General features: G+C 28.2%; 1 pseudogene; it reads left to right on the top strand.

The window, feature by feature from the left end:
• LOC107452937 (ecto-NOX disulfide-thiol exchanger 2 pseudogene) overlaps nucleotides 1–13,730 on the top strand; it is a 34,486-nt pseudogene extending 20,756 nt beyond the window's left edge.
• The last annotated feature ends 14,113 nt before the right edge of the window (nucleotides 13,731–27,843 follow it).

Raw genomic sequence — 27,843 nt, 5'->3', positions numbered from 1 at the left:
TTTTATTTTTTATTATAGTAATCTGAAAGGTTGACAAGAAATCTGTGCAATTTTTCTTTCTTTTTTTACATCATTTGGATTCATCGGATGTCAAATTTTCTCCTTTCATTATATAGATTCTCAGCAGATTCTAAATTTACATTCTAATATCTGACAGGATTTGCCGATTACCAAATTATTTGTTTGTAGGATTGTGAAAAATTATGTCTTCATCTTGCAAATAGAAAATTTTTTTTTGTTCATTGATTATTTTATTCATTGACTAAAGTAATTCAGTATATAATCATTAAATGAGCAATATGTTGGTGGAAAAAATTACTGTGTTTTGAAAATATAAGCAACAAAGTAATATAATTTTATTATAGAAACAAATTTATTTCCATTGCTGTTAGTAAACTGGATTTTATTATAAATCAGCTTTTTGAAAATATGATTGCTTATTGAAATTATATTTGACAAATCCTACTTATTTCTTAGCTGTCAACACTTGCACTTATTTAAAAGTTTTTTCTAGTGGCAGTGCAATAAAAGTTTTGCTCACTTTTGGGGGCTGGAGCCCAAAGAATTTTAATCTGTGCACACTCGAGCGTGAGAAGCATGAAATTACTTAACCTGAGTCTGAGATATATGTTTTATAAAGGGCCAATTTTGTGTACTCTGAGCCAATAAAAATTCCAAGTAGACTGAAACAAAAATTATAAAAGAAAGTAAAACTATTAAGTTAAAAGTCATTTTACTGTTAGCGCTAGCCTTAGAAAGCAAAAGGACCAATCAAAAGAAGCAGGTAGCTGAAATTTTTATGCGTTATAAAGTTTAAATTTTTTTATATTCAATATGCTTGTTTAAAAATCGCAAAAATTTTATAAAAATTTTGCCAAGGATCCTAGCTTAAAATCTTCTTTCAGTAAACAATCCTGGCTCAGGCTGAGTCTGTCTCATCTCTAGTCTTTAGAAGGACTTCTCCATTATAAATTACTTGCACATTCCTACCTGCCTTCTCAAGTTAGATACCAAATATTAGAAAACATAAAATTAACTAAAAATCTGAGCTTAAAGGCACTTTATTTATTAGTTATAAATTTCTAACTTCAAACTTAGATTTTTGTCATTATGGTGTAAAATATAAAGATTTAACGGACATTGTTAAGAAAAAATGAAATTTTGAATATTTTGTTTTATAAATACTATTTATTCTACAAGTACACAAATTATAATTATTGGTTCCAACTATGGCATTGACAGGTGAGTTTCCCGTAATGCACTCTTCACGTAATTTTAGGGATTTAAATTCTTAATCCCTAGTCTTGTATTTGTTTTTAATGTAATGACACACTTTTTTTTTTATCTAATAAATGTAATAAATAAATATTACTTGATTTTAAAATTTCTCTATGGTTACTACTCTTTCTTTGAAATAAGATAGAATATTTATCTCAAAGTAATATCAAAACAAAAGCTTTTTTTTTTAATTAATTTTTATTTTATTTTTTATCTTCCTTGCCACACTTGATTTCAATTGAATGAAACTAACGAAAATGCGGTTTCAGCTTCTAAAAATTAAAGTTAATGTGTTTTACTGATGATGAGTGTTAAACAATTTTTTCATAAATAATTTGTATGATTGCAATTTAATTTTATAAGGGAAGTTATGTTATTTTTTTTCTTTCTTTCTCTTTTTTTTTNTTTTTTTTTTTTTTTTTTTTTTTTTTTTTTTTTTTTTTTTTTTTTTTTTTTTTTTTTTTGGCTCAATAATCCTTTTGGCTGCACGTAGACCATTCAAGAGTTGCATCTTGTTGGCATCAGGTAATTCATGAGTATTATGCTGCACTTAGTTTTAACGAAATTATGTTCACTTTTTTAGATCCATGAAACGTAGAAAGAAAGAGGTGATCATTTTCAATGACTACTTTGAGACAAGGTAACTGTTGAGTACTTTATTACACATATTCTCATAGTAGGTCATAATTTAAAATAAGTTTTTGTTTTACCTTTTTCTTTTATGCTACTCTTCCTATTTTTGTAATTTTTTCTAATATATATATATATATATATACATANATATAATTAATAAAATTATTATTACTGTTCAAATCCATAAAAATAGGCTCTTAGAACAACGCCCCAAACACATGAAATTACAAAATGAATTATAACCGGAATGAAATAAAAACAGAAGTAAGTTAAAAGTAGATAATTTAAAGTGCCAAGCTGCATTATCACTATAACATTACAATAAAGACAAAAAGAAAAAGTGAAAAACGAAGAAAATTAATAAATTTTATTACATACATATATATTATAGTTTAAGGCATCTTTATAGTTTGTACCTTTATTTTAGTCTATTGTAAAAAAGTAAATTTGCATAGCAATTTTGCATAACACTTCATTTTGTTTTATGCAAAACTAAGTTTCAGCAATGTTGATTGATAGTATGTTGAGAATTTTACTAGATATATTTTTAAATCTTTTAATTAAGAATTAAAATATATTTATGTTTTTAAATTTTTAACTGTTGATTCCTTAATTTCCACTCATTAAAGAAAAATGTTGATGTGTTTTCTGAAGTTTTTTTTTATTCTTCGATGTATTATAAAACTTAATAAAACATGCAATTCCTTTGCACATTTTGCTTATATATTGAAAAGAAATCAGGTAGAAGTATACAATAAAAACTCTAGACTCTTATCTTTCTATGTCATGGGTGCCACACAGATCCATTTTTTGAGGGGATGAAATTAAGTTGCACAGTCACAATAATTTAATAAATTTCACAAATAGGAAGAAAAAGAACTCCTAATTGTATACCTGCAAAAAATTAATTATTTTTATCTCTGTCTAGTTATTAGTTTTAAGAAATTTAAATCGATGATAATCTGTAAAATTTGACTTCTAATTATTGAGAGGGGTGTAAACCCACTGTCCCCCAGCTTAGAACGTCCATGCCCTAATTTATGAGTATTTCATTAGTATACCGCACAAAATAGATTAAGCTTGCCACTGTTAAAACACGGGAAGGAAACAGGTTTCTGAAAGCAGGTTTGGAATTCTCGAAAATCTAAACATACTACTGGAAAACAGGAATATTCACAATCAACTCTGAAAATTCATAGACTATTAGCATTACTCGCAACTTTATTGCAAGTGAATTTCAATCTCTTATTAGGCATTTAAAATGTTTTATTCAGTTATATCTTTCAAGAACTTAGCTAATTAGGCTAACATTAACTAACTATTATTTATCAATTTATAAGTTATTTCTACACTCCATTTAACAAGTTATTGTTTTGTTTAGTTTAAATTTCATAAAAATCATTAGGATAATAAACAGTTTGGTTCAGTAATTTATTTTTGGAGCATTTTATAAAACTAGTTATAAATTTATTAAATCCAAAATTTTGGTTTCCTATGAAATTTTTTTAGGTTCGAAAAGCTATTTTCTATAGAAAATAAATATAGAATTTAAGAGAAAATCTTTACATTTGTAAATTCCTAACTTATTTAATTATTTAAAAAAAACAGCACTATTTTGAATGGTAACTTTCTGTAAAGATTTTTAGTTTTTTTAAAATGTCGGGGAATTATAGTTTATCTGAGGACTGGCCACCGTGAACACTCAAACTTGCTCATGCAAACACATATTCACTATTTAACCATTATGATGAGTATTGTTGGTGAATCTAGCATGATGCTAAATGACCATTAAATTATTACCCTATTCAATTTTGCAGTTGATTATTATAGCTGTATTAGAAAAAATATGTACCATAAATGTGTAGTTGAATTCTGATCAAATTTTAAATATTTAGTTGAGTTCTAAAAACTTTTTATGTCATGATGTTGTAATTAATATATATATTTATACATATATACAGTAAAACCTCCATTCTCGGGACCGAAAAAATTGTCTGTTTATGAGAGTTGTCCACTTACAGGAAGGGTACCCTAATAACGAAGTTTAACACTGTTAATTGTTTTTAGAATATTTTCAAAGATTAAGATATACTTAAATAATTTGCAATAACTATCTACAAGGATATTTATTTAAACTTTAAGAAATATAAAAAAGAATATATAAAGAAGTTTAAAATAAATACATAATTCTGAATTTAGCATAAATGAATATAATTTTCCTATTAGCATAGATACTAAATCAAACATATGATACCGAATAGGAGCTTTCAGTCCTCAGTTGGTTTCAATTATTAGGTTTACATCCCCTTACACCTACCTATCATTTGATATGGAACATGGTTAATACCTTCTCGAAAGTAAACCTCCCACAATTCACAGTTAAGTCATGAGATGAGGACCTATAAAGCTGATTATTCACAATCAACAGCTATCAGGTGTCTAAATAAGTGTTTCATTTATATGAACACATCAGAGATTATATTTCTGTTCTCTTTTTTACCCCAACTGTGTTAAATACAGTCGTCAATTTCATAAGAAAATTAAAGAAATTTTCAATGGGTAAGAAGCATTGAGAGCATTTAAGATATCATTTTAACTTGAGGGGACTCATTACCTGTGTGGTCCAGATGAAAAGATCAAAACATGCCGCTCTCCGAATTATTTCAGGACAGAAGTATCATTTTCTCTCCTTTCTTTGCAACGATAATGCAAGGTGACAGGAGAAAGATTGATTCTTCAGTAGTTAAATAGCTTAACAATACTTTTAGTTATGGATAAGGCAAAAAATTTTACGTGTTTTAAAAATAGCGAAAAGTTGCAATTTTTTCCCTTGCAATTTAAAGCGGAAATAGTTTTTTTTTTTTTTTTTTTCAAATTTAGAAAAGGTAGTGTCTGATTTGAAGAGATAGTAAATAATGCTTCAGGACCAAAATGACTGTCCGCGTCCGGTTATGGGAGTGTCCGCTTTGCGGAGAATGCACGCAATGGTTTATTCATAGAAGATTCCTGGGGAATTAAAAATATGTCCATATTGAGAGGCGTCCATTTTGCAGGAGTGTTCACAAAAGGAGGTTTCACTGTATATATATATATATCCTTTCTGCAGTAAAAGAATTAGTCATACCTGTATTTACAAATTTTCACTAAAAATGTATAAATTTCCTATAATATCTGTGTATAAAAATTCAAGGAAAAAATTTACTTTTTACGCTTGAATAATAGAAGGCACATCTTACTGTGTAACCCATATTTTTCTTGCTATGTATAATCTAAATGCTAAAATATTTCATGCAAGCTTTTCTAGATTTTTAAATTGCTAGCTCTTAGATGGTTTAAATATTTGTTTGTTTTTAAAGAATTTAATTTAAAGTTAAAATTTAATTTTCAGGTATATTGAAATTGCTCTAGACAGGAAGATTGGATATCATATGCTGCTACTTAATATTGCTTATCTTTATGGGCTAATGTTACTAATCCAACTCAGGAATCGATAGGAGTTATCATCAACAATGTTTGATCTGTAAGTGATATAAAATGTTTGTTAGTATTTTCCTTCTATATAATTTATTGTTTATAGTATTAACATCTGATGAAAAAGAAACAAAATTAGTGTGCAGTTGTTAACAATTATGCAACTATTAGTTCTATGATTAGTTTTATCTTTTCTTAATAAAGATAATCTCCAGTTGTATGAAAAATATATCTCTGTAATAGAAGGCTTGAAATAATCTTTTTCCCCCCTTAATAATATCAATTGATTTTTACGTGGTTTTTAATTATCCCGGTATATTTCAGACAATATAGGAAATTTGAGACGTTTATTCAAGTATTTACTTTTTAAGACAACAATTCAATTATTTTTTTTTGTTTTTTTTTTTTTACAATTGTTGCTTTTTATTTCCATATAGTTTTTAAAATTCAATTTTATTACAACAATCAAATCTTGAAACTAAGCACACATTTGAGTAACCCCTTTTGAAGAGTCTGGTATTTATAGGTATTTACTGCTATAGATTTCATGATTTTTAATTATTTTTTTAACGTGATATTGATTTACAAAATGCAATAAAAAAAAAATAATTAGTGCGTTTTTCTCCCCAACAAAATGTGAGAATATCTCTCATAATATTAGAATAAAAATTTTTTTTTTTGTAAACACAGTGTTTTTATTACTTTAACTTTGTAAGATATATCTTTGTTATTATTGAAAGTTTCTTGCAGAAAGATATTGATGCTTCAGAGTTTTGTTGCAGAAAGCCGAAAAAATTCGGGGTGGTCTCCTTCATTTTAGCGTGTTGTACATTTTTATTTCCAAATGTAGAATGACTTATTTTATGTTGGCTTACGTATAAGTTTTTAATTTTCTATAAATTTCCAAATAAAAGGTGTATTCTTGATTTTATTTACACATAGGCTTATATATAGATCTATACAATATATTTTTAAATATGCAAGCATTAGAATTTGGGAGTATGAAAATTGTCCTAAGGGGTCTGTCTAGTGTATTCTGAGAGGTACCTGTTTTGTGAAAATTTAGATATAATCTGTGAAAAATTAAATATCATATTAACCCCTTCCTTCTCGCTCCTGTGAGATTTCGCCCACTATTTTATGCTCCCATGATATTGACGGGCTGGAGTGTTCAGTAGTAACGCGCCGATAAGAATAAAACTAATTCTTTTTTCTTTTTTTTGCCCGGAAAACATTTTATTTCTCAATTTACGCACCTGATGGCAGTACCAGGATATTTTTAAGGTAATTGTAGATAGTTAGTTTATTTTAAACTATTTGCAACACTAATCAAATACGTAATACAAATACAAAAGCTAAAAAAATAGGCACTTTTATGACCGTTGTCTTGAAAATTAACCGATTGTTAAGGGGTTAAAAAATCAACACAAAAATATGAATTTAGTATTTCTTACGGGATTCAAAAATAAAATGTTAAGAAATAGTATTTTGTGAAACTACCATTTTTATAAAGTTGAATTTGTGAAGGTATAGGCGCTAAAGGGTAGTAAATTTGGCCTGGATAGAACCCTGGTCCTGCTATACCTCGATATTGACAGGGTATCTGTGCACCTTGAAAGTCATGAATTTCGGTATTTAACAAAATTTGGCATGAAGTGTCATGATTTTAACTATTTTTTAAAAAGAATCATCGAAATTCATGGGTTTAGGTCGCCGAAAAATCTAATTTTTCAAATGAAATTTACCCTCCCTCCCAATTTCACATGAAAACAAGTGTGTAAGAATTGAAATTTAAATTGTAAATGTGTAATATTTCCTTATTAAAATCAATTTCGTTTTATGCTCTTTTGATTTTATTAAGCGGTTGATTTTATTAAGAGGCGATTCAACATTTGAAAAAAAAATCAAATTTTTATGATATATTCTAAATGCACACTCTTTAAAAGCTGAAATAATGACAACATTAATGCTTTATTTTAACTAATTTAATTATTTGTTGTTGTGTTTGCATGTTGATAAAATTTAACACCAAACGAACTTAAAAATGATATGTGCTCTAACTATAATTTACTCAAACGGCTTAAATAATATGGAACATGCGCACAGACAGTTTTTGGAAATCTATTCATGTTCTCTGTTAAGGTAGATAACAAAAGAAACTTCTCTCCCTTCTATGGTTTATTCAATAAAAAGTAAGATAAGAATTCGATCCCCTGTTGAGTGTGATAGGTTTCTCCAAGTCAAGGAATTAACATTGATAAATTGATTTCTATGAACTCAAAACTTCATGAACTTTAAACTTCGAAAAAATAAAATTTTAAAAATAAGAACAAAAAAACCTGAAATATTGCATTTTTGATTTATTATGTAGTCAAAATTTTGATTTTAAAAAGCGGCGGCATTGATTTTTTTAAAGGATGTTTTTAACTTTTATTACTATTGTAACGATTCGGTTCTTGCCGATTTGATTTTATAAAGTGGCTGATTTTATTATCCGGTGATTTTATAAGCAACGGGCACTGTACTGTTTAATTCTGTTGTTATAAAGAGTAAAAGGAGATTCTTTGTTTATTTCCATATACTGTTGTTTTACTCTTAGTTTTTTTTAATTTCAGTTTGATTTTACAGATTGCTTTACCACCATTTAAAAATCTTATATTTACAAATTTGAAAAAAAAAAAAATTTCAGAAATGTTTTTATAATTTTAATAAAAATAATTTTAGCTCTCATTTAATCCAATTTTTATTAATTTCTCTAGGTTTAAAAAAACGTAAAAATAGGGTGTTACAGACCCAATATGTTATAGACATAACACAAGCCAGTTTTTTTATTTAAAAAAAATTTAAAGTATAAATGACACTAACAGTAGTTTTAACGAAAATTGCTGGAACCGCTTGATTTTTTTAAAATTAAAATTTATTCATTTTAAAGTCAGTCAGTTCATATGGTCGATCAGTTAAATGGTGGAAAATCTCTATAATTACAATCAGGGATTGAGTTGACTATTGTACCTGATATTTCTTATTTAATAGTACAAGCATTTCAAATAGAAGCAAATAGTGAAAAAATTGAATTGCGTAATAAAATAATTAAAAATTAATTATTAATTAAAAATATGCTATCAGTCCTATGGTGGAGTGGGGCAGAGACCCACATAGCACTGTTAATTGTTTCCTAAAAATGTGTTAATTGTTAGTTATTAAATTGTGTTATTTTTTTTCCTATTTAATTATTGGTAGTGTAAAAAGTTAATTATAATGTTTTATAATATTGGATTCATTAAAAAGTGCCGGGTGCTTCCTTACAAAAAAAAGCATTCAATGCTGTAAAAATTTATGAAAATATGTATTTTTTAATAACTGAATTTTTTCCTCAACAACTTTAAACTACTTTTTTATAATATTTTATTTGTATTTCAAAAAGTAGTTGCCACTCATTATCAAAATAAGAGGAATAGTTGTAGTTTATAAAAGTAATTAAAGGCATGCTAAACACAATTTCTGTGCGTAATTTTTTTTTTTTTTTTAAAGTAAACTAAAAAAATGGTATTTGATAAACAACTTGAAAATTTTTTAAATTTTGAAAAATTAAACATATAAAGGTACCTCCCCCTTTTTTTAAATTTATTTTTTAATAAAGAGAAATTTATTTAAAAATAATTTTAAATCATTAAAAAAAATCATTTATATATGTTCTCCCCCAAAAAAGAGAAACTTATAAAAAATTGAATCAGTTGAGAATAATCCTAACAAAGTAAATATTTGTAATAAATCAAAATTAAACCTATGAACAAAAATAATTTTACCAGTGTGTAATTATTATTATAACAATGAATAAATTTTTTTGAAATGAAATATGAATATAATGATACTCAAAGAAACTGGATCACACCATTAGAGTTATCTATTTAATAAGAGGACATGGATTATGTATATATTATATAAAACTAAATTCATTAATTTGATTTTACATTGAATATGATTTTACAACTTTAAATTAAGGTAGAACAGTTACTAAAGTATGTAGCGTCTATTATACTTCGTTATTAATTGTTTTTTATTGAAAGATAAGTGTTTATTGTTTCTCCAATTTGCAAGAAATTGTTTAGAAAATTTGTTTTGATAATTGTTTTTGCTAGGTTTTAATGTACTAAATATTTGATATAAAAATCTTATAATTATAAACTTATGTTTTATGAGAGAGTTTTACTGAGAAATTTATATTCAGTTTTTACGTCTGAGACCAAGGAATTGCCCAGTTATAGAAACTAAACAATAAACTGATCTAAACTTAAACAACAAGTGGTTCAATTCGAATTCTTTAAATATTTTACTTTCAAATAAGAAAATATGAAAAAGAATTTTATCTATTTTTTTTTTCCTGTTGAATATGCAGCCAGAAAGTTTGCAATTTTGCATTTGTGACATTCATTTTTGAATACTGAATATCTCTTAAAATAATATTGCTAATTCAAAACAAATAACATTATTTAAGCATTTGACTTAAGATATTGGTGTTACAAAAATATGATCAATATATTTTACAGACAACTTTTTGGATAAAGTACAATATAAAATGGCTCAATATTGAGTAAATTTTTAAAAATAAACTTTGTATTGCTGGTATGAAAAAAAGATTTCTTTTCTTTATGTTTATTTATTTATTTTGTTTTATTTTGACAAATCTATTTCGATGTAAAAATATTTCTTTTAAAAAAGAAGTATTAGTTTTTTCCTTTTTGAATAAATTCTAATAATTAAACGTCTTTAATTTTCTTCAAAAATATTACAAAGATTATTGATAAAAAAAATTAGAATACTAATGTTTAAATAAATATAATTAAATTGGCTGTCAACATGTCTAAAAATATGAACAGCCCTTCATTAGACAACCTGCAGTACACCCCTAGGATAAACATTGAAAATGTAAATAGTATGTATTTCTTGTATGTTGTTTTTCTGGTATGTACATCTGATGTTTAAAATTTATACCATTTAAAAAAAATCATGGCCCTGAAAAGTCCTTGAATTTGCAGGATAAGGTCCTTGAAAAGTTTTTTATTTTCTTAGATTAATTTTCAAAATAGTAATAATTTTTCCTTCAAAAAAAGCATGAGAGAAGGAAACTTCAAGCAAAGCGATTGAAATTTTAATCACACCCTCTCCTTTTCTGTACTGTAAAAAATAGTTCAAGGTCATTTAAATGGAAGTCTTGGAGACAGGTCTAAATTTAGAAGGAAAAAAAAACCCTTATCCTTTTTTACCCCTTTCCTGTGATTGGATTACAAATTACAAGCAGAGTGTGGGGAAACCATGTCTAGTATTAGCCTTGTCATAACCATATCTAGCATGCACTGATTTGGAAACATACAGTTTTTGAAATTTAATTTTACTTGCTAACCCGTGAAAATTAAAGTTTTATTCCAAATTGTAGAGAATGGCGAGCCGAAATTCAATATATTTTCCTTTTCCAATACTGAAAATTTAGTAATTTTTGATGTATGTTATTTACACAATTGCCGCTATTCAGTCCTGAAGACTGAAATTAGTCTTGAACAAAAATCAGTGAACTGATTTTCCAAACTCTAATAAATATTTATTTTCGATTTGTTTTCCACATTAAATTATTATTAACATCTTAACTTTTTCTTTAAAAAATATAAAAATTTAGTTTTTAAAAAATTTTTTTTTTATGTTGTTGTTGTTCATTTACGTCGCACTAGAGCTGCACAATGGGCTATTGGCGACGGTCTGGGAAACATCCCTGAGGATGATCCAAGACATGCCATCACAATTTTGATACTCTGCGGAGTGGATGGTATCCCCGCTTCGGTAGCCTGACGGCCTGCACGCGAAGTCGAGCACTTTACGATAGAACAGTTTAACGAGGACCAATCCCGCACACCCTCGGTCCCTATGCAGGCTGAACCAAGTGGTCGCCCACCTGCACACTGACCGCAGCCAGTGATGCTTGACTTGGGTGATCTGCTGGAAAACGTGTCTTAGCGATCAATCCACTGCATGATTTTTATTTTTGTGAAAACATTATTGTTTTTCATAATTATCGCAAAATGATTATGTAATTGTGTCACATTACAATCAAAGAATATGATTGACTGAATTTCAACATCTGCTTGAGTTTGTGATATTCTCTAGAAATTTTGTTTGATCTATTTTAAAGAAAAGAAAGTTTGGTAAATCTTAATTTGTTATCTGTCAAAATATTCTACAAAAGATTTTATTATGTTCAAAATGCATTACTGATATTCTAAGTTGATGAAAAGATATCGTATTTTGAAATTGAAACAGATAAGCTAAATATTATTTTTCGAATCATTCTGATACACTTTATTAAATTTCCCATGAAAAGTTTTACTGGTGCCAGTCATTAAAAGCTGGCAAGTATGCTAATGTCAATCTTCATACTGATTTAAATCACAATATAACTAATCAAACTGATTGCGTTCTTAGCTGTGGATCATACATATTAAAATATTGCCACAACCATTAAACAATGTAAAATTGATGCTTAATATATGCTTCAATGTAATAAAATCTGTTTGATACTAACTGTTTGATCTGTTTAATCTGTTTGATTATAGATTACTAACAATAACTAAGTAGGTCCTTGAAAATTTTGATTTTGGTCCTTGAAGATCATCAAAAATACTTTTTTTTTTTTGTGGAAAATGAAGTGAAAAACCTATTACAAAAACAGAGATCTGTTTAGAAGAAATTTGGGTCCTTTAACGGACCCTTCACAAAATGCCTTTTCATAAAAACGGACCCTTCACAAAATATTTTAACTTAGAAACGGACCCTTCACAAAATAATTTATCTTTTAATCGGACGCTTCACAAATTTGTTTATCTTTATTATTATTTTGTTAATCGAATAAATCCTTCCCAGGAAGGGAGGGGGGAGAAAGACAAATGCAAACGAACTAAGTTTTGTCTTCGGCAGAAGCTCCTTCCCTTATTCGCCCGAAATGAATATTCTGCGTTCAGCTGTATAGGCTAAATACAAAATATTCGTACGTTGCATCTCTAAAATAGTACTAGCAATAGCTATTTATTATTTAAAATTTAATTTTTTTTATTATAATTTTACAGTGTTGAGCATAATCTTGTATGTCTGTACAATTTAAAAACTCCTTGAGAAATTTTTTTTTTGCAATAACGGACCCTATTTGCACAAATTCACAAAAGCGGACTCTGGTTGAAAGAATGTGACTTAAGGTTTATTTTATATTCACAAATGGCAAGTAATTTTTTCACAATTTTACAAAAACGGACCTTTCGCTAAATTTCTGGACAGACCCCTGAAAAATAAACATTACTTTCTAGTCCCTTTAAATTTGTGATAATTGCAATCTTCTTAACACAGTTGATTGATCCTATCAATTTCATTATTTTCTTTGGTAGTGTAAAATTTGTCTATATGAGCAACATGTTATTAATTAACTTGCTGTTTCCCCCTTAGAAGCTGTAGAATTATTTCTTTTTGATGCATTGCATTATTTATTAATACTTACTATGTTTCTAATTTATGTTTATTATCTTAGTTAGGAAAAGATTACTCTTACCAGCTGTTGGTATGCCAAGATGCTAGTTCGCAGCCTCTGCCTTCTAAAAATGTGTTTCAAATTTTCATTTTTCTCTCAACCTATTGTTTATTTTATGTTGTCTCTGAAATAACTTCATCCTGTATGTTGAATCAAGTATCTTTTCCATAAAATGTTATCAACAAACTAAATTGCCTAAAGTCAATGTTATTTTAGAGATTATTGCTACATTCTCTATATTGAAACCCATAATTAATCCATTATGCCAAATCTGCCAGGATTAAAATTTAATAATTTGTATTTGATTATAAATCTACAATTTGTTAAATTGTAATTTAAAGATGATTTTTTTATGTTGAAACTAATTCTGTAATACTGGACAAAATTTCTATCATAAAATTTTATTAGTATAAAATGTAGTTTCTCACCACTTTTGTCAGAAGGTAACTCAATATTTAAATTTAACCCATTATTTAAATTTCATCAATTTTATTTATTTAAGTTAAGAATAAAACATCTTATAATTCATATTATATTTGACTTCATTTTAAAAATATGGTGGAAATTTTTTTTTTTCATTCCAATGCATTGTATAGTTAGCTTTTTGGATAAATTCTTTGTTTTGTATCTGTACTGTACTGTATATTCAATATTTATCATTACTTTTACCTAATTTGTTTAAAGTGTTATCATTTCCAATGAAATAATGGAATTAATATAATTTTTAAAAAAAACTGGAATCAAATATGCATATGGAAAAATAAATACTATTTGTTTATGTTCACATTTTCTCATTGTTTTACTCATGAATTAGTTTTTCTAATTTTAGCTTCGCTGTGACTTATACTAAAGATGATAAAATTGTTTATCTCAATCTGGGAAAACAATTGCTGTGATAATTCAGTATAGAGGCATCTTCAGAATGAAATTATATTTGAAATTCTTTACATATGAGTCTGCTGAAATTTCAATGTTAGGATCTTTAAAGCTATCATAATAGTTCAATAAGTTTTTGTGCCACGTACTACATTTTGAGACAAAGGGAGTAAATGTGTATATCATTTATTTTATAAAGCATCAATTTTATGAAAAGGCTGTGTCATGAAAAGCAGGTAAGTGGATATACTAAATTTTAATTTTAAGATTGAATATAATTAAATCTTTTGTAACTAATTAGAAATATTGAGTTCTGTTATAAAGCCCAATAAGTTTTATTTCTTGTACAGCCAACGATTTTTGTTGAGACAGTGATATTTCTGTATTTTGAATAATATAGCGGTGATTTACTAGAGATATATTTACTTTGTATAATGAGTAAGACGAGAAGTAAAATTCAATAAGTGCTTTAGGCTAAAAATTTTAAACTGTTTATGTGTTTCGTAACTATTTTCATTTCCTTATTAAAGCGCAAATTTTTTAAATGGTTATGAACCAACATATTTTATCCAGAACTGAAATTTTTTTTTTTGTATATATATGTTAAAAACTCTCTCTCTCAGTGGCGCGACAGCCCATAAAGGGCCAAGGCCTACTGTGCCCATCTCAGTTTTCTTGACCTTGGGCTCTGGTGTGCAGGAGCAGATGTTCCGGTCAGGTGGTCAGCCGAATGCGGAACCCCCAGTGTTTAGTTCCCAAGCATGCTTGGTACTCATTTATCGACCCACTGAAGGGATGAAAGGCTGAATATATATATTAGGCCCTGTAAATTGTGCATAGATGCAAAAAACTGTAGCCTGCTTAGTTGTTGAATGTTTACTTAATTCTTTTAGTCTAGAAATTTTTTTTCATATTCCAGATAAATTTATTGCTTTTATATTTTCTGTGCACCTTTAAATCATCCTTTTCAATTATACTCAGCTCAGCATGGGTCTACGTTTTATTAATCAGTATTGTACTTCAGAAAGACTGCTTAAGTTTATAGTCCAGAACAAATGGCCTTTTATTACTGATGATGAGCGGGTATTCAAAAATATTCCAGGAATGTGTAGCCTATTTATGAAACTCAAATATACTGCATACAAAAAATGACTATGTTACAGAAAGTTTTACTTTGGACTTAATATTCTGTAATTCAGAAATAGTCTCAGGAAGTTTCCAAAACTGACAAGAAAAACAAGACAAGGGCTCTGAATGCTGCCTACTTCAATTGGGCACTTGTTAAAGTTATGGTCTGTTACAGCCAAATATTTATGAAACAAAAATAAAGTTTGAACTAATGTTCAACTTTTCAACTGACTTTGCTTCAATCTTCATATGGAAAAAGTAATCTAGTTAAATTCTTTATTGTACTAATTGAAAAATAGTAATTGTTTTTCAAATTAAGTTTTTTTGGAAAGGATCATCCGTAACTTGATCAAATAGTTTTAAAAATTTGCCACACTCTTGTCACATTATTTTAAAAATATTTCCAGATAATTTATAAAGCTCTAGTTAATAAGCCAATTCTAATCAATTGTTCAATTTTGTTACCTACCAACCTAAATTTTGAATTTTGTTCTTTTCATTTAACTATTATTAATTAATTTATTTAAAGGGATTGACGTAACCTTTTATGCTACTAAGCGTTGCATTGCACTACGCACGGTTCTGCAATTTTTTTATTGCTATTTTAAGTGCATCGCACACTGGAATAGGCAGCAGGGAAACAATATTAAGGTAAGTAATTTAGCTATTTCTAAGTGCTATGTTAAACATTCCGTAATCTGAAAATTAAAGAGAAATACAGTAAAGTCCTGATTATCTGCAGAATGGAATGGCCCCCTTAGCACAGATAAGCAGATTTGCTGATAATCCCAAAACACACATATATCATAAATTTTTTTTTAATATAAATGATAAATTTTAATTATCATCAGCAGTTTTCTTCACATTTTCTTCTTTTACATTTTTTAATTATTACTGTATGAAAAAAAGCCTATAAATTTTTTGTTGTTGAGTGTCTTGGAAAGGCAGGAGGCTAAAATAATGCAAGCGCAAGCAGACTATTGAATTCATAGACTATTGAAGAAAAAAACACACAAAACAATATTATCTAATTCAGGTTACTAAATAAATAAAGTTTAAAGTATTTTTCCCAATAAAAGAACTCAAAATTTTTCATATTTATATTAATCATTTTTTATCTTGTTTAAGCTTAAATCAAACATAATTGACTTTCCTATGTCTGAGCTTCAATTTCATCAATAACGGTGTCATAATGTTTATTGTTTAAATTTTCCTGAGTGAGATCGATCAGTTTAAGCGAAGCTGGTTTCGCGAGTGAATAACTTCATTTCACCCGGTTTATCTCGCTCAGGAAAATGTAAACAAAAAATATTAAGACACTGTTGTCGAAGAAGTTGAAGCTCATATATAAGAAAGTTACTTATGTTAGATTTTAGTTTTAAAAAGATTAGAAATTATTAATATTAAATATGAAAAACTTAATGAGTTCTTTTAAGGAAAAAACACATGAGATGCTATTTATTTAGTAGCCTTAATTAGAAAAACATCGTTAAAGTAAGTTTTTATACTTTCTATATAGGTTAAGGTAAAACTTAATAAATATTGTACTTAGATTTATCTAATTAAATATTGTAACAAATTTAAATAAATATTATATTGAATTAAATTCATTTAATTTGTTAAACATTGTGAAGTAAATCTGAATCCCTTATAATTTTGGTAAATGTTCTAAACATTGATTATTACATATTCTAATAAAATGAACAAGCTTTTTTAAATATCATTCTTGTAAATAAAGTTGATAAATTTTAAGGAGAGATGTTTAAATTTTTTGCTACACATACGCTTTTTCATGAAGTGCTGATTGAAAAACTCTTTAGCAGTGCATAAAAAAATTTTCTTATACAATGAAATTTTCTATTAAACAAACTTAAAAATAAATTGGTTGGATTATATATAAAATTAGATAGATGTGGTTCTACTGTGTCTAAATTTGTTAAATAGATATGTTATAAAAAACTTGTTTTCCAGTTGCAGACGTGCCTTGCACACACAGCACGTCTTTAAGACTCAGTTCCATATAGAATGCACTGCTGATATAAGTAAGTGTTTATGATTTCAAATTTTCTCTTTTTATCCATTTGTAATTGTAAAATTATTTCATATAAAATAATTTAAGTATAAAATTTTTCTAGTTTCCTTATTGAACAAAAAGCGTGTTTATTTTTTATTTTTATCTTATCTGTTAGCATGTTTATTTATTTTTTTTATCTTATAAATATTTTAAAATTTGCTAATTTTTATTGTATATTTTTATTACCATTTTTTTTAAGTGCATTTAGTGTGAAATCAGTCTCACTCAATCTTAGCTTGGTAGAAAATAACTTACAATGAAAGTAATTAAGAAACCTTAACAACATTTTACACATTTTCTTTTTTACACTACACATACTTGAAAATCTTATAACTATTGTGCTGTATAACAGTGTTTCACTACATGGTTGTTATTGCTGACTAGCCTTAAAATTCTTTTTCTTGCAACCCTCAATAATTGCTAACAATTCATACTTTATAAAAAAAGAAAACATTTTTTGATAAAAATATATTGCTATTAGTAAGGAATAATTATTTGTTATGAGGTAAATCTGAATCCCTTATAACTTTTGTAAATATTTTCAACACCAGTTATTAAATATTCTAATTGCCATTGTGGGAAATTAAGGAGATTTTTTTAAAATAATAATTTTTTTAAATAAAGTTGATAAATTTCAAGAAGATATGTTTAAATTTTTTGCTTCACATAAGCTTATCATGAAGTACTGGTTGAATAAACACTGCGGCAGTTCATAGAATTAATATGTACAATGAGATTCTCAATCTAACTAACTCAAAAATAAATTGGTTGGATTATATATATAATTAGATCGATGTAGTTCTATTGTGTTTAAACTTTTTAAATAGATATGTCATAAAAAAAAATTGTTTTCTAGTTGCAGACGTGCCTTGCACACACAGCACGTCTATATTTAAGACTTAGCTCCATATACGTAGAATGCACTGCTGATATAAGTAAGTGTTCATGATTGTAAGTTTTGTCTTTTTATCCAATTGTAATCATTAATTTTTTTCATATAAAATTATTTCATAAGTATATAATTCTTCTAGTTGTTTCCATATTAAACAAAAAGCATATTTATTTTTTTAATTTTCTTATTAATATTTTAGAATTGACTAATTTTTATTATATATTCTTATAACCATTTTTATTTTAAATAGATATGTCATAAAAAAATTGTTTTCTAGTTGCAGACGTGCCTTGCACACACAGCACGTCTTTATTTAAGACTTAGCTCCATATAGAATGCACTGCTGATATAAGTAAGTGTTCATGATTGTAAGTTTTGTCTTTTTATCCATTTGTAATCGTTAACTTTTTTCATATAAAGTAATTTCATAAGTACAATTTTTCTAGTTGTTTCCATATGAAACAAAAAGCATATTTATTTCCTTTTTAATATCTTATTATTGGTTAATTTTTATTATATATTCTTGTAACCATTTTCATTTTAAATGCATTTAATGTGAAATCAGTCTTCCACACAATCTCAACTTGGTGGAAAAGGTCTGTTTATGCTGGTATTTGAATAATTCTATTTTAAAGTCCTTCATCCGTTGAATCTTTAGCAGCAGCAGATAACTGAATTTACTTTAAAGAAATGTGTGTTCAGTGAAAACACAATCATTAGTCGTGATTTTTATACTATTGGTAAACAAAATAGTATGGTAAAAAATGTGTACAAATCATAATCATTTTTCTTTTCTTTTTCCCACTATGTTTATTGTGGGTCAGTGTCAACATTTTACATATTTTACAAATTTATATCATCTTGTGTCAGCACAAAGTGTTTGTGTACCCACAAAGTTTTGATGTGATGGCAGATTCCTTGCTACATCAAGTCAATGTGTTTTTATAAAAGGACTGTAAAATGGATAGGGGGGGAGGGGATAAATCAGCAAAATAGTTTTTAACACAAAGAGATATGTTTGTTAATACGTTATATTTAGTATTTTTTCATACCTTCATTATTATTAAAGTTAATGATTTTGACTTATAAAATTTGACCAACTACGTTTTTGATGCTATTAAGTTTTTGTGCATTCAATTGCAAGTTGTCAAATGCTTTTATTTGTGCTATAGCTTGTTAGTAAGAACTGTTTTCAATATTTAAGTTGCATGATTAAACTAGCCTTTTTTTTTTCAAATATGCAGGATTTTTAAAAAATTCCTAAAAGTGCCCTTAACATGGAAAAAAAATCTTTGTAATTAAGCAAGGATTGTAATCTCAATCACCATTTATTACCTGAAATTTCATGCAATTATATTGTACTTGCAATTGCATTGAAATATAAGTAAAGATGTAATTTTTATAAAATTTTGAAAATGATGTTAAAATCCAAAATACTTAAGAAAAAAACTGTTTTGATGTACATTGTCAAATCAAGTTTAGAAATTTTTTTTTGCAAATGGCGAAATTTAGGTGGCATTGGATTTGCTATTTTTAAACACACCTATAGGAGGTGAGACTAATAAATAGGAGGTAACATATAGGAGAACTGCCTTTATGAGGTAAAATTTTTAAATGAATTAGTACTCAAATGGCCTAAAATGAGAAGAATAAAATTTGTATAAATGGCCTAAAATGAGAAGTAGAAAAAATTCCTATAACTAAAGAATGTCCTAAACTAGCAAAACTGTCAACTTTTGCAAAAAATGCAAATGTCATAATAATCCAGGTCTTCTTAATCAAAAGTTGAAAAGAGCTTCTTCTTTTAATTATTTAATACCAGCTACCTATTTTACGCAACTATGTTTGGGTGGTAATTGAAGTATGATATTTCTTCTCAAATTGATCAAGTTAATTTTTTCCTCAAAAAATTTCCTTTCTTTGTCTGTAACCAAATATTTGCAAAATTTGAACAGCCTACCATTCAATTGATATTTGAAAACTGAAACATTTAGAACAAGATGTACCAGTTGTAACTTTTGGTACAACCTCTCCAAAATATATTTCTTGTGGTTGCGGTAATAGAAAAAGTGAAGTAATTTATAAAGCTTTATCTACTCCAAATTTGATTATATTTATTTAATCTATCTTGGTTGATTTTTTACTTAAAAACTTATTGACTTAATTTAGGATTGGCAGTTTTAAAATTACTAATTTGAGGAACATCAGACTATCGTATGTTGACAGAAAGGGTAGACTGAAAGTAAATAAATAGGTTCCAAGTATCAAGACCAGTCTTTCCATTTTTGGGTCTTTTCACTGTGTTCTTTATTTTTCCAGTATTGTGCTAAAAATGAATAGCAAAGGAGTTATTCTGTTTATTATAAATGCATGATTGATTCCAAATACAAGGAAACTACATTTTTCAAAATACTATATACAATTAAACATTGAATTTCATTTTAAAGTATTCAGTCAGTTGTGATTTTTATTTATATATTTGCAAACAGATTAACTTTATATTATTGTGCTTGCTAATTGTTTTTGTTTGATTTATCAACCCTTAAAATATTAGAAAAAAATAAATAAAATGATGGGGTAAAATTTAATCATAAATTTTAACGCTATTGATTAACTGATATAGTAACATAAAGGTGTAATAAAAATATTAGTAAATTTTAATAGCCTTTTTTTTATAAATATACATAATTAATTTGTAATAATTGTAATAAATACATATTGAAACACAAAAATTCAAGATAAAGTACTGATTGAACTCGACGAAAATCGCTATTAAAAGCCACATAATTAACTATCAGATCTATTGTATTTTCTACCTCATCGTCTAATTCTCGCACACGATTTTCTATTTGTTTAACATGTTCTTTAAAATTATATCACTCTGTTGGTACAACATCATTCAATATTTTTCTTACACAGTTCTTTTACATAACAAAACTTGAAAGCTTTATTCTCTTTAGCTTTTAAATTTTTCACTTATACCTAAATTAACATGATAGTATTAATTTTGCAGTGGGCGGTAATCTTAAAATTGTTTTATGACTTTCGACAATTTCATTCAGAGCAAATTTATCGTATCTATGTTTTTTTCACTAATTCACTCTTTAACATCCCTTTACCAAAACTAATATTTTTATCTTAAAGCCAATCTATAATTTGTTCTTGTCTCCAAATGCATTTGGAAATTTTTCTTGAATGGTATGGTGCATTATCCATAACTAAAACAGTGTGTTGTTCGAGTTCAGGACGAGTGTCAGTGCACCATTTCTCAAAACATGTTGAATCCATGTCGTTATGACAAATTTTGTTTTTATTTGATTTAAAAATTAGAAAGCATTTTAAAATCAGAAATTGCTTCCAATTTGTGTTGTCATCAGTCTTTTCCCTTTGCAGCATGGAGCTTTCAAGCCTGTAGAATGACCAGATAACAATGCTTTTTTAGATGTTGTTACAGTTGTATTTGTCCGTATTTTATCAGTCATGTGACCCACATTCAACCAAGTTTTATCCATACAGTATATCCCTCGTCCTTGCTTTCTCTTTATTTTTATAGATTGCAAGTACATTCTCCATGAAATTATTTCTTCACTTTCAATTAGCACACTGCTTCTACCTCTGTTACAATGTTTGAAACTCAATCCTTTTAAAAGAAAGTAAAAAAGTTTCCGTTTAAAATCAAGGAAATCAAGATCGTCATTCACAAAACTAAGAACTTTATTAACTGTCGGTATTTTGTTTTGGGCAAAAAAATCACACACTTTCTTAGGACATTTCAGTAAAAATCTTCCATCTTTTTCAGGTCACATTGTCTTGTGTTTTTCTTCTTTTGAAATGCAGTGCTTCTTTTATTCTGTATTTTATTCTTCTGTTTTTAATGTCATCTGCGATGACATTAAAAACAGAAACTCTACATACTCCATTTGCGAAAGCTTTACCTTCAGCTACATATAATTTTGAAAGGTTAGGATTGGATTCCAATTCAACATTATAACTATCTAAAATCTTCGCTGCTTTCTTAAAATGTGATTTTTTTTTCTGATGCCTTTTTACTAGACTAAACCTTGAACTGTTTTCATCCTCTATCATTGTATGTGTCAGAACGAACGAATCACAATGAAAAAGGTAACAAATATCTGCTTAGTGCCACGCCAAGCGGTTAATTTTTTTTATTGACATCTAGTCTACCTTTCTGCTTAATGGGCTAAATTTTTTTAAAAACTCAAAGCAGGTTTGCTGCAGACGCGTATGGTTTTCACCCTTCTATATTTTACTTCTAGTTGTGTAATAGAATTGTTTTATAATAACATAATACTACATACAAATGTGATATTCAGAATTAATAAAAATAGAATTCTATTAGCTAGTGATAAGATAAACAAATCACAAAATTAATAATTATGAATTAAAAAAAGGCAAAGTTAATTTGTTACCTTATACCTTAATTGCAGGTTTATAAATATTTCAATATAGAATGACCTTACTAAAGCATATATTAAAAAAATCTTACTATTGAAAAAGGCTATCTGAATTTGTCTCTAAATAGCTCCTTTTTATTATATGTTACAGCTCCGGCTCTTTTTTTAATTATTGTACATGCTTGCTTTGAGAAATGCATTTGCAGTATTAAAATGTGGTTTTAAAGCTATGAATAGACAAGAGTTTCATCACTAACAGGTTTATCGCAATAATAATAATATAATGATTGTTTGCAATAACTATATTTTATTGATGTATTAAACTGCATCACAGCAAAATATTTACCATTAAACTCAAAACTACGAAAACTGATAAAAATGATTTTTAAATTGATGATTTCTCATAAAAAAAAGACTGGATATAAAGTAGTATAAGGTTGAATATTAAATAAGACATTATAAAATGACTACCTGGAATATTGCTTCACATTTATTAATAAACTTTCGTGATTTGGTTATTACAATTTCCCTTTCTTTTGCGTTGGACCGTTTACAACAGAAATAAGGGTGGCACTTATTATTCATTAACTGAAATAAAATGCAACGAGAATTGATTTCAAATAAAAAAAAATACTATGTTATAATTATTTTAAGTTTTATAAAAACAATCAAAAATAAATAATTTTGATTTTTCTTAATAAATTTAGAAACAGAGTATTAGTCATGCTACCGACAAATATAGATTCTACGTGAAAATAATCAAATTTAAAATTAATTGCTAAGATTTCTTAATCCTACAATCTAAATAATTCATTTATAACATATCCCTATTATAATCGCATTTTTAACGTAGAATAAATTCAAGATTTATTTACCCTATTATTCAATTACATCTGGTTCAATTTTACAAGGAATCTTGCTAAGCTCCGGAGTTTTATTTAATATTACGATCATTAAAGTAAATTAAATAATTTCTGAGCTCAAATCTGCTTTATTTCATAAGATATTAAGTAATTCTGGTGCGTTTGAAATGAAAATTTGTTTTAGTTATTTTAAGATATATTGTTAAAAAAGATGACATGGTTGCTAGATTTTGAATAACTCGTTTTTTTGGCAGTACTGATTTGGCCTTTTTCCATTTGTTTATTACAGTTTGTTCTTGCTGCAAACTGTACGCCATTTTACGTTAGTGTTAGTACCTTTAGCATGGTGCACTCAAGTATTGTTAGCATTGTAAACACGAGTAGTAAATAATCAAATACCACGTTTGCAAGATCTCAAAACACTCAATGTGAGCCAAATAGCTTTAAAATACACCGGAAACAATAACCCGGAAGTATAGGTGGTATGGAGCTTGCAGTGTTCCTTAGTGTAGAAAACACCATCCATTCTGAGCAGAAGAATCCTTAACGCAGTTTATATGTTATGGATACACAAGTCAGAATATACAGGGACGCTACGCTGACCGCGTGCGTAGGCAGGCCGAAACTTATTTTAAAGAAAATTATTATGAGCTATTAGTCTGATGTTCTTAAAATATAACAGGGTTTGCGTTTTTTAAAAGCCCCTTAAAGGTGCTTTTTTTTTTACTTGGGGTTTGTAAAAAGTGCTTAATTTTTCATCTTTTTAAATTAGATTTTTTCTTTGCCTTGTTGGTCTAAATTACAAAAAGTGCCGTGAATTTTCACTATTTCCACTGTAATATTTATCAGAGACAAGTTATTTTATCATGATTAAGTAAAATTTTTGAATTTTATGAATTAAGAACTTTAAATAGTAAAAAAGTGAACAATTTTTATTACATGACATATCTTAATTATATGTATTTTTGCAAAGTGATTAAAAATGTTTATTGAGTGCTCATATTTTGTTGAAGAATCTGGCTACGCACCATGGATAAGAATAATTTTTCAAATTGAAAATGAAGAGGATAATGTCACCAATACCCCATCATCGCTCAACTTTCGATTTGAAAGAAAAATAGAGTAAATTTATAATTCGTTAAAATAATAACATTTGAGAATTTAAAGTGGACCAACAAAAAGAACTTTTCTTAAAATAAAAGTGGAAGGGAAGAGGAAAAAATTATTTATTCTGTATCATAGTTTGTTTTAAGTAGAAAAAAAACCCAAACCAACCTTTGAAGATTAACGCAGGCTAAGGAGATTATAACAGGGTTAATTTTTATCTTCGTTTTAAGAATCATGCCCGGGCATTAGTGTTGCTGGTTTCAACGCAATTTTTCCTATCTTCTTACTAACGCCATTCTAATGTTTGGCTTTATAAGGAAGACGCTAGAATGATATATAATGTGAAAACTACCAATCGGTAATCAATAACGCAGTTATCGACTGCGATGTTGATTATTAAATGGAAAAGGGATGTGTCCCGCAATGGACTGATCGTTAAGACAGGGTTCCCACCAGATCGCCGAAGTCAAGCATAACTGGCTGCAGTCAGTGTGCGGGTGGGTGACCACTTGGTTCAGTCTGCGTAGGGACCGAGGGTATGCGGTATTGGTCCTCGTTCTACCGTAAAGTGCCCAGGTCGTCAAGCTGTCGAAGCGGGTGTGCCATTCGCTCTGCAGAGGATCAAAATTGTGATGGCATATCTATCGGATCATCCTGACCGTAAATGAACAACAACAACAAACGGGATGTTTCCTGAAAAGTTATTTTATTTAATATTGTAAATAAGTATTTTAATATTATTCTTAAAATTTAAAACGAAAAATTGATAGCGTATTTATTAAGTCATGCCCGCTTGTTGTTGAAAAACTGATAGCGTATTTATAAACTTGTTTCATGACGCCATGATTTTGATAACAGGAATCGATCGATAACAATAAACGAATCCTGAAATTATACACAGTCTACGTACTTTAGTGCAAACCCCCCCCCCCCCNCCCCCCCCCATTAATTCGCTTCTTCCTATATAACGACAGCTACATTGTGTGCTGTTTCATAGACGTAATGTTATTTTAACGCCCAGTAAAACGTCCGAACTGAACCGTTCATTCCAAATTGACCCAAATATCTGCTTAACGCAAGCTATGGATGGTTGGCTAAATGTTAACAATAACAAGCTTCCTAAAGCTGGAAGAAATTAAGAAAATTTCCGGTGTATTCCTCCTCTTATGTTATGCCTACGAGGTGATGAGTGAACAGGCTTAATATTCTAGGAAGTTTTATTTATTGGATTTGTGTTAAATTTTACGCGTAATTTTACCATTCATAAGAGATTTCTTTATTTTGTAGATTCTAACAGTTCGTGATCCAAAAACAAAAATTAATATCACTACATTAAAAAAAGTGTAAGGTTAGTCATTTCTGAGTATTATCCCTGAGTTGGATGGTGCTTTCAATATAAATGTAAACAATAATCTCGAGCTCAAGACCAGCTCTAGTTTCGGTTAAAAAGTTTGCAACTGCTTATTTTGCGAAGCGATATTTTCAAACGGATAATTTTGTTTTCAATAAAATAAAAAGTAAATTAGATAATTTCTGAGCTTAAATCTGCCGTATTTCATAAGAAATTAATGCTATTAAATAATTCTGGTGAGTTTTAAGTGAAAATTTGTTTTAGTTATTTATGGATATATTGTTAAAAAAAGGTGACATGGTTGCTAGATTTGTAATAACTCGCTTTTTTGGCAGTCCTGATGTGGCCTCTTTCCATTTGTTTATTACTGTTTGTTCTTGCTGCAAACTGTGCACCATGTTACGTTAGTGTTAGCACTTTTAGCATTGTAAACACAGCTAATAAGTAATCAAATACCACGTTTGCAAGAATCTCCGAGTCCCGCAGTGGACTGATAGTTAAGACACGGTTCCCAGCAGATCACCGAAGTTAAGCATCACTGGCTACGGTCAGTGTGCGGGTGTGTGACCACTTGGATCAGTCTGCGTAGGGACCGAGGAATTGCGGTATTGGTCCTCGTTAAACTGTGCTACCGTAAAGTGCTCGACTTCGCGCGCAGGTCGGACTACCGAAACGGGGGTGCCATCCCCTCCGCAGAGGATCAAAATTGTGATGGCATGTCTTCGGATCATCCTCCGTGATGTTTCCCAGACCGTCGCCAATAGCCCATTGTGCAGCTCTAGTGCGACGTAAAATTAACAACAACAGCAAGAATCTCGAAACACAGTGATCACATTGTGAGCCAAATGGCTTTAAATTACTCTGGAAACATAGTAACCTGGAAGTATAGGCGGTATGGAGCTTTCAGCGTTCCTTAGTGTAGAAAACACCATCCGTAGAATTTTTTTTTTTGTAGCATCATAGCAAACTTGCGGAGTTTTCCGAATTCATTTGTTTGTGTCGTTGAAAAAACGCGTTATACTGAAAACACAACAAGTATAATAATATTAGATGGTGAGTTTTTTTAAGTTAGGCGTAAAAATCAGTCGAAAGTAGTGACCTAGTAGGACAAATTTTAAACTCCAGCGAGATTTGCGCTTAGCTGCTCACGGTCAATCATCCATGAACTAGTAGAAGTTTAAGTAGAGAAATATGCAATCGTAGATCATGTGTTTTTTAGATTTACTGACTTCAATCAGGTATACTGGTTTACTGACTTCAATCAATAATGTAATATACTTTCGCTCCTCTCTGAAGGATATCTCTTGAAAGTTTAATAATTTTTATAGTTCAGCACTCTTAGGACACTTTAAACTCAATATATTAGGAAAGTTAATTTTATTTTTTGATCAAAACTACTTTATTTGGAAAAAAAATAGTTAAAAATATTTTATAAAGTTCAAATTTAACGAAAAACTAACTATTAAAATTGGGAAACTGCAATAAATGTGTAATGTTCGAATATACCGTCATCTAGTTGCATTTCTTTCATTTCAAATATTTATCTAAAATTGTAATTTTTCGTGTCTTGAAGTCCGTATCCATTTAAACTTGAGTAAATTTAAATTGTAGCAGAAAGTTTTACTTTAATAGGCGATTAACAGTTATTTTATACTTCTATCTCTGATCGATTATTCCTTTGCAGACATACATAAGCTTATTAGATTTATAAACCATTATTTGAAGACAAGTTTTAAGCAGTGCCAATGTTAACAATTTTTTGAGGGTACCATATATTTAAGAAAAATTTTAACTCGTATGTTCGTATGATTTTTTTTAAAAATTAATATCGGATGAAGAATGATCTTCATCAAACTAGATTTTATTTCTGTGTAGTTTTGAAATATTATAGTATTCTGGTAAATTAAAATTTGTTTATTTTTTGCTTATTTTATGATGAGTATTGCGTTTTCAATTGTTAGTTTTTGTTTTTCGTTGCTATTCGCTGTGAGAAAAAACTATCTTGTTAAAAAAAAAGTGCAACGCATTTCTGATTTTTATTCGATATTTTAATGTATTTGAAAAGAATATGTTTTCAAGAACATTTGAGGACAAATGGTGAAATTCGGTGTACTTTTTTCTGTGCTCGAAGAATCTGAAGTTTTTGAGGACAATTAATGAAATTCGCGAACTGTCCTCAAGATTTGAGGAC

The sequence above is a fragment of the Parasteatoda tepidariorum genome, chromosome 6 (genome assembly GCF_043381705.1).
Source record: "Parasteatoda tepidariorum isolate YZ-2023 chromosome 6, CAS_Ptep_4.0, whole genome shotgun sequence".
Taxonomy (NCBI): Eukaryota; Metazoa; Arthropoda; class Arachnida; order Araneae; family Theridiidae; genus Parasteatoda; species Parasteatoda tepidariorum.
Note: the sequence above shows the minus strand (reverse complement) of the source record. Positions and strands in the feature narration are given on the sequence as shown.